We start from the raw sequence: 8,536 nt of genomic DNA on the forward strand, positions 1-8,536 counted from the left end.
ATTTGCTACATAAAAATAAGACTCCTCACAAATCATTAGCTTTTAATAAAAATGAGCTAAACATTGTGAGATACTCTGCCTCTCAGACAAATACAGAAATAAAATTGTGGTATAGCTCTTTATGAAACAACATCAGTGAAGAACCAACTGTCAAGCTTGTTATACTTGAGTTGTGTGTATGCACACAACTGTGCACACACAATTGCAACTGTGTAGCAAATGCAATGGGATAACCATATTAATACTGAGTTTATCTCCACATTCTGTTGTCATATTGGCATCTATTTTCTTCAACCTAGCATTCTATTTTTCTTAAGTATGTTCAGTTATTTCTTCTTTTCCTTTTTTGTTTCAAGTTATCCCCACTGATTTCTTTACCATTTCATGATATTAAAAAAGGAGGCTTTCACCTTGGCTGGGTAGCTCAGCTGGTTAGAGCATCATCTCCATACATCAGGGTTGCATGTTTGACCCCCAGTCAGGGCACAGACAAAAATCAGTCAATGAATGCATGAATAGATGGAACAGCAGGTTGATGTTTCTCTTTCTCTCTCCCCCTCTCTCCCTTTCCCTCTCTCTAAAATTCAATCAATCAGTCATTTTTTTTTAAAGGAGGCTTTCAGTGAGGGAATGGTAGGTGGCAGAAAGAAATGGTCAGAGGACTCAGTCGAGAAAGGTCATAATTCATAGACCCTACAAGTTAAAAAGGTGAGATGTAAGGTAAGAAAGTATATGGAGGAAGTATGAAAGAGAAGTGAGGGTTTAATTTAAGTTAATAAAAAAATCAAAGGAACTGGTCAAGAGGAGAGGAGAAAGTGAGGACTACTCCTGTATAGGACAATGACAGAGCAGTTCACAGAGATAAAGATGGCATTAGACAGTTACTTCAAATTGTTGGCAATACATTTTAACAGCAATAACTTCAAGTACCCCCTGAAGTCAGAGTCTAACAGCTGAGGACTTCCTTTAACCTCGTTCTTGAATTGTAGTCAAGATTAGCTTGTATAAGTCCCATTTTTTTAGTTTGTTTCCAAAGTACTGTTTCAGTTCATTTTTTGACTTATTCCTACTTTTTTGGGTTTTTTTTTAGTTTGTTTCCAAAAACACTGTTCCAGTTCATTTTCTCACTTATCCTCACTTAAGCTGTGAGTTAGCTTCTCAGCATCATCAGGTAAGTCTCCTGGCCCCCAACTCTTAGCTAATTCCATTAGAAAGTACTGACTATAATTGTGTGTGAAAGGTGAAAAAAGTCTATTAAATAGTTACTAGATTTTTAGAACAGTAGCTAAATATCAGGATGGGCTTGGAGTTACAACAAATAGAAGAAATAGAAAAAAAGGAAAAGTATATATTCAGTCTAAAACAACAGAATAACCTGGGCATTATTTGAACTTTTGGCCCTTAAAGCTGTAAGCCCATGATATACAACAGACACAGGTCTCTGATGAAGAGGAAGCGTGGATACTGGTACAGGAAGACATGGTTCTTTTTCTTTCCATCCCAGATCAGATTTAAACCTGTGATTTGGAGCTTACTCATCAGAGGAGAAATATCATGAGCTATTTGCTCTCTGCTGTAACACAGCTCTGGCAAGCTTGGAAGTTATGTTGAGATCGTCAAATCTATAATCAAGGACCATCTTTGTGAATCATGAAACCATATGGCACTGGTTATCTGAATTGGGAAAAAAACAAAACAAAAACAAAAACAACAAACAAAAAAAAACCCTTACTTTTACAGCAGTGAAACCAGTGATGTGATTAGATAGTGCTAAGGATGCTTTGACCACCTTATAGCTCCTCAATCTATACATTTAAAAAACCTTTCCTACTGCCTGAACCATGCAAAATAGCAGAACTCCTGTAGTGCTAACAAGGAATAAAGATCTTGCACCAGATGGTGCCTCTTGTCTCCATCTATCTCTAGCCCAAACAATCTGCCAGAGTTTTGAAGAAAAATGCGATGTGATCGTGCTGCAAAGTATCTGAAGAAAAACAGTAAGAAAAGTAATGTAGCTCAAGCATGAGAACCCAGAAAGAAGGAGATTATTATGACTCTTCGAACCTTTGGGGGAGAGGGTACTGTTAGCCCTGCTACACCCTGCCCTGCTGGAAGGCGAGGAACTCCCTGAGATATCTATCTCTGTGTCTCTGCAGCATAGTGACATCAGTTGATATGGTCAAAAATTCAGAAATTTATCTAGATATTTTGTTTATATAACACAAAATTAACAGTTTGATGATTTTTAAAAATTTACTAGCTATAAGGAATACTGTACAAAACAATTTAATTATTTAAGTTTTTTCTTATTGCCTTTCTGTACTGAATTTGGCCATCTTAGTAATAAAAACTTCGATACAGTTTTTAGTTGCTTTTGCAGAATACTCTTAAAATGTTCTTTAATAAGCTTCAATGAATTTTTTCTGCTTCTCTGTCAGGCTTTTGTGGCCACAGGATTTGAAGTATCCTTTTGCCCTATCATATTTGGATCAAGGTCCTGGTACCTCTTTGCCATAAGATCTTTGACAACTTTATCTAACACAGGATTCTAAAGTGCTTTCTAATTAGAGTATATTTAATGGGAAAGAAAAAGCATTTCTAAGTTTTATCTAGACGCAACTTCTCTGAATAGACAATTTAGTTCTATGCTTCTGTTTGGTGCTTGGAAAGAGATCATGCAAATGGTGAGCTCACAAAATCATGGTGATTTGATAGGAGGTAGTTTGTTGGTGCTACTTAGAGTTGGTCTGCAGTCTGATTTAGACCAGCAAACTGATAAAGATCTACAACGAACATTTGCAGAGATTCAAAGCCAGCATTTAGAAGCTTCTATAGCAATTTGACATAGCTGCATGTGAGCATACAAGCATGTGGTCACTTTTCCAAAAGTTCATTTTACTTTACCAAAGTATCAGTCCACGATGTATGGGAGGGAATAAAAACCATGTGCATTAACTGTGTTCAAACAATTTAAGAAGCATCACTTGAGAGTCCATGATTTCATCACTTCATGTGAGATAGATTAAAATAGAGACAATGGATCCACCTACAAAAAGGAGGTCATGGCAATCTAGTTAAGTGTTAACCATGACTCTGGGGCTTTAAAGGTAGTTGTGAAAGGAAAGGAATCCATCACGGAAACATTACACGGGAGAAGGAATAAGATGTTATCTTGAGTTGAACAGGCTCTATGACAAGGAGACACAAGTAGCCCCAAGCCTGATACCAGCCTGGTTGGTGTTGCTATCAGTAGACAGGACAGCTTCATTGGATAGAGAGCTTTGAAACTGTTAATTTTTAGTTTTGACTTAGTGATGGCAAAACATCGATTTAGAAGTCTGTAGGGAGACGGGGAAGCATGTGGACCTCAACTGAAGAGTTCAGAATTAGAAATTTCAAACAGATGGGAAATTCTTCATGATTGTTTTACTGAGAAGGAGAAGTTCATCTCTTTACATTTTCTGATATTTGAGAAACCACTATTTGCAACTTTTCTACTTCTTTCTTACAAAGTAGATGCAGTACCTGGGGGTGGATGAAGGACTCATGCTCGGACCACACCTACCTTCGCAGGATGTGCTGGCACATTCCAAGCACTGAAAAATGCTATCTCTAGATTAGGCCATAAAAAATGAGAAATACTGATTACTGACTATGTGTCAAAATGACATGCCAAGTAAAAATTATTTTTCTCCAATTTGAATTTTATCAGAGAAATGATACTGAAAACGAGCAGTGATTAATTGTTTCCAGGTTATCTCCATAAACACGTTGCTTTTTTTTCTTCTTTAACCTCTTAAGAGAGTTGAAATAATGTGTTTATTGCTAAAAAAAACATCATTATGTTATCTGATTTCTTTTTTGTGTGTGTGATAGAGAGAGAGAGAGAGAGAGAGAGAGAGAGAGAGAGGCAGATAGGGACAGACAGGAAGCGAGAAAGATGATGAGAAGCATCAATTCTTTGTTGTGGCACCTTAGTTGTTCATTGATTGCTTTCTCATAAGTGCCTTGACCAGGGGCTACAGCATTCAGAGTGACTTCTTGCTTAAGCCAGCGACCTTAAGAGTTCAAGCTGGTGAGCTGTGTTCAAATCAGATGAGCCCGCGCTTAAGCCAGCGACCTGGGGTTTTGAACCTAAGTCCTCCGCATCCCAGTCCGACGCTCTCTCCACTGTGCCACCGCCTGGTCAGGCTATGTTATCTGATTTCTAATTGTACTATTATTAGTGATATCATTAAATTTATCTTAAACTTTATGTCAGTATATAGTGTTTTTATGGATTGTGACACTAATCCACATGGACAATCATTTATATTGCAGCTTCTACGGAAATCCTATCTCAGAGTTATGGAGAGAGGAAAAGATGGCACTTCATCTAATTCAGCACCTCTCACCACCATACACACTCGTACACACATAACTACGAGATGACACCTTGGTGCAAGGAGCGAAGGAAATGCTGAGACTCAGGTCAAGATTCGCCTCTCTAGGTGTAGGAGAGTCTGGAGTCACCCCAAATATAGTGTAGACTATTTGATTTTAAGGTATATATTATAAATATATTGGCTTTACAGTTTCAAAGAAATTTTTGTCATTTTATATTCTTTTATCAAATACCTACCCTGTTCCCATTTTAGCCCTGCTTGCCAAGGGAGAGGCCCGATTCTCCTGGCTGCTGGACTTGGAGGGGGACGGGAAGTAGAAGGACATCACTTTCTCAGCTCCAGGAAGTATGCTGCTTGCTGAGTGTGAACCTGACATTGAACAAGTGGCAGAGGCCAAGACAGTGTCTGCTAAATAATCACTTTTACCTCATTAATATGTACAAAATATATAGGCAGCGTTATGATTTCCATTTTATTTTTTTCCTTTCCTTTCTTGACCATCCTTCTAAAACTTCACACTGCCTTTCCTTTCCACGTCTTTGTGCTCTTCCCTCTGCAAGGGCGTGTTCAATGGACCGGAAGCGCTGGCTTACACATCGCACATCATCTGGGCTGTCTTCCAGTGTGCAGTGTATCTCAATGTGATTGTATCTCTATTCATCTACTGACAAAAGTGGCAACTTTGCAGACAGGGATATTTGTTATTGAAACAAACAAATCTTGTGGTGTTACAGATTTGTATGCAAAAACTTCACAACAAAAAGTAAGCAGCTATTTACTTTAAATATGCCAATTAACTGTTACTAATGTACAGTGCAATTCTAGGTTAAGGATGATTGATAGTAGCATGCAGTGAAATGTTCTTCAACTACAGTCAAGAAATGTAAATGTACAAAATGGAAAGAACCAGCAGCTGACAGCACTAGTTACATGTTTCAAAACAATACTTTCACATTGTTCCCTTATTGTTCTTTTATCCCTTCTCTATTGTGCACTTCTACAGCCTGGTAGCCAACAGCTCACTAAGAAAGTTTTGGAAAAGGGAAAACGTTTTTGTACGAAGTAAACATCATGGGCCTAATCTCATTTGTTTCACTCAGGCAGAACCCTTAGGAGCCACAGTGGGAGTTTTGCTTGACTGAAGAGAATAGTCTTGTCTCTTTTAAAAGTCTGACATCAAATCTGTCGCCATTACAAAACTAATTAAAAGGAGAGATACTTCCCCTTTACTTGTTATGTCCTGTCTCTGCAGACACTTCTTCATTTGCTCTAGACCAGCACCATCCAAAAGTAATACAAAGAAAGTCACAAATGCTAGGCATGTTATGTATTTATAAGTTTTCTAAGAGCCCAATTTAAAAAGTAAAAAGAAACAAGTGACTTTGATAACATTAAATTGAAACCAATATATGTAAGCTATTGTAATTTTAACATGTCACCTATATAAAAAACAAATAAGGTATTTTGCATTCTTTTCTTTATACTGTGTTTGAAATTTGGTATATATTTTATGCTTACTATTTATGCAAATTCAGAAGAGCCACATCTTAAGTTTTTGATGGTTTTCCATGGCCAATTTCTACTGTATGGGACAGCAAGTTTTATACATCAACATTTGGGGATGAGTCTTGTCTGTGATTATAATGTTTACTTTGGACAGTCAGAAAAAGTGGGATCTACACAATGATGCAATTACTCTTCAATTCTGTTAAAGCTTGTCATTTTGATGAGGGAAAGATTAGTTCAATTCATAAACTCAGCCAGCTGACTAATGATTTTACAAAGCTACCTTGCTGTTAAATGCTAAAATGTTTGTGCCAGAGATACTATATAAATATTATTTTAGTAAAATCTCAAAAGAAAAAAGGAATTATTTAAAAAATAAAAATCTATCAAAGACCTTTTGCTATGTATTAGTTAAATGTCAGTAGAACATTTTCACGATGCATTTCATGTTCCTCACATCAGTCAAATTGGATGTGTTTTGTTAAGAAAACAACCAGTTAAGTGCAGATATTGCTCAGTGAGCCCTCTAAGAAAGAAAATAGGACCTATTCAACTCCAGTTAATTTTTTATTAACACCAACTATAAATTAAAAAACATAATGCAAACACAATGAAACAAATAAACATCAAACAATGAGGAGATAATAAAAGAGGAGCTATTTTGGAGAATAAATTTTTCTCAAGTCAGATAATTTGTATTAATTTAATTAATGTTCTGTGTACAACACACAAAGTTAACGTTGTGAAGGTAAATGACAACAATAACTGTGAGGTCGGTTGGCAATGGGAAAGGTCACATGAGGAACCAGGCCTGGGGACTTTGGCTGGAACCGCCCACACCCATGTGAGCCAAAAGAAACTTCCCAGGAGCCCTTTGAAAAAGAATGTCCGCCAATGAAATTTTGCCACATCATATCAACCCGACCACCCTACCGACGCTATAAATTACTCCCAACCAGGGGAGGCGGTGTGACTTCTCTGGCCTGTTTTGTGGACTGGAGAACCTTGTCTGGGATGTACTCTACTAAATACAGGTAGTACTCGACTTACGACTACGATTGGTTCAGCCAGACTGGTCATAACACGATTTGGTCATAAGTTGAGTAGGCTATATGTACAGTACTATGAAATGATGTTATAAAAATCTTTAAGTCATATTTTATCATAATTTTCTTTCATTATTGTTATATCTCATAATTTTCTTTGTTCATTTTATGCCATTTGTATCATCTCTACACCATTTTGTTTCTTATTTTTACATTCGTCAGGTTTAAGTAAAACACTGCATTACCAGTACAACTGGTTTAATATTTGTAAAGACAATTTCCTCTTGGTAGACATCTTGGGAGCGGTTTGATAAAGAAATATTCAAGACACAAAACACAAATTGCTGTACCGAGTCTGGGATAACAGTTGAAATGGTGCACGTGGAGATGGTAGTGCTGCCGGAAGCTGGTCTGCACTGTTGTACTCACACCTGGCCAATGCTTGTGCTGCCAGAGGTGGAGCAGTCGTGGCTAGTGATTGTGGTCGTAAAGTCGAATGGTCATAAGTTGCATAGGTCAGAAGTCGATCAATATTTGAAAAACTTTTGCTGTTCCACACTTGGTGGCTATGTGTGCTCTTCTTTCTTCCTCAGCAGGGAAAATGCCTTACATTTGGTGCTGAAACCTGGAGGAGCTTGAAGCCTGCTGTGGCTGCTTCTCTCCCCTCCTCTTCCAAGGAAGAACCAGGACCTCCGACTTCACACCCACTTCAGCACATAGTGTGGTAAGTCCCCTGCCTCCAGTCTCCCCTCAGTTCTTTCTCTGCCGAGACTCCCTGTCCGTAATCGCAGCTGCATTAGGGACCTCTTATCTGTTCCGAGTACATGTGTGCCCGTGGAGATGTCCTGGGCACTCCCACTCTACCTAACCGTGTGGTGGCCAGAGCTTGAGTTGTGGGACGCCAATTCTTATCTCTGATCACCCCGAGGGCTGGGGGTGGCCATAGAGGCACAGGAATCTAAACCTGGCTCAAAAACACTCCTGTATTGCCTTATCCAGAATCTCTCCCTCCCTAAAGAAGAAGAAACTGTTCTTCTTCTCCACCGTGGCTGGGCCACAGAACCCACTGGATAACCAGACCAGGTGGCCTCCTGAAGGGACTTTTGATTTTAACACCCTTACCAATTTAACTATTGCCAAAGAACTGGGAAATGGTTGGAGATCCCTTACATTCAAGGCTTCTAGTATTTGCACTCCTGTCCTAATCTCTGCTGCCTGCTACATGGCACAGGCCCTTTTTGGCCAGAGAAACCTCAGCTAAACTCTCTGCTCCAGATCTTTCCTCCTTTGTTGACTCCCCAGAAGAACTCACTTCCCCTCCAGCACAACTCCCTCCATCCTATTGGGCTCCGCCCCTCCCTTCACCGGATCCTGTTTCTCATTCACCTGCAAATACCAGTCACTCTTTCTCCTCCCCAGTCAGCGCTCCCCCCAGATCCCGTTCAGAGCCATAAGAGGGAGACAACCTCCTATGCCCTCTTCGCCAGGTGGCCAGAACAGAAGGAGTTGTAAGATGGTTCATGTGCCTTTCTCCCTCTCTGATCTGTCTGCAATCGAAAAGCATTTGGGCTCCTACTCTTTTAATCCTACTGCCTATAC

The 8,536-nt window shown here is 39.1% G+C and overlaps 1 protein-coding gene across 1 annotated transcript in view; it reads left to right on the forward strand.

Moving 5' to 3' along the window:
* LOC136404256 (uncharacterized) overlaps positions 1-7,644 on the forward strand; it is a 156,906-nt gene extending 149,262 nt beyond the window's left edge. Inside the window, exons 6-7 of the mRNA XM_066383636.1 lie at positions 4,321-4,470; positions 7,531-7,644. The gene's annotated coding sequence lies outside the window, so the exon portion shown is untranslated. The remainder of the gene's footprint in view (positions 1-4,320; positions 4,471-7,530) is intronic.
* Positions 7,645-8,536: the final 892 nt, after the last annotated feature.

The sequence above is a fragment of the Saccopteryx leptura genome, chromosome 4 (genome assembly GCF_036850995.1).
Source record: "Saccopteryx leptura isolate mSacLep1 chromosome 4, mSacLep1_pri_phased_curated, whole genome shotgun sequence".
Classification (NCBI taxonomy): domain Eukaryota; kingdom Metazoa; phylum Chordata; class Mammalia; order Chiroptera; family Emballonuridae; genus Saccopteryx; species Saccopteryx leptura.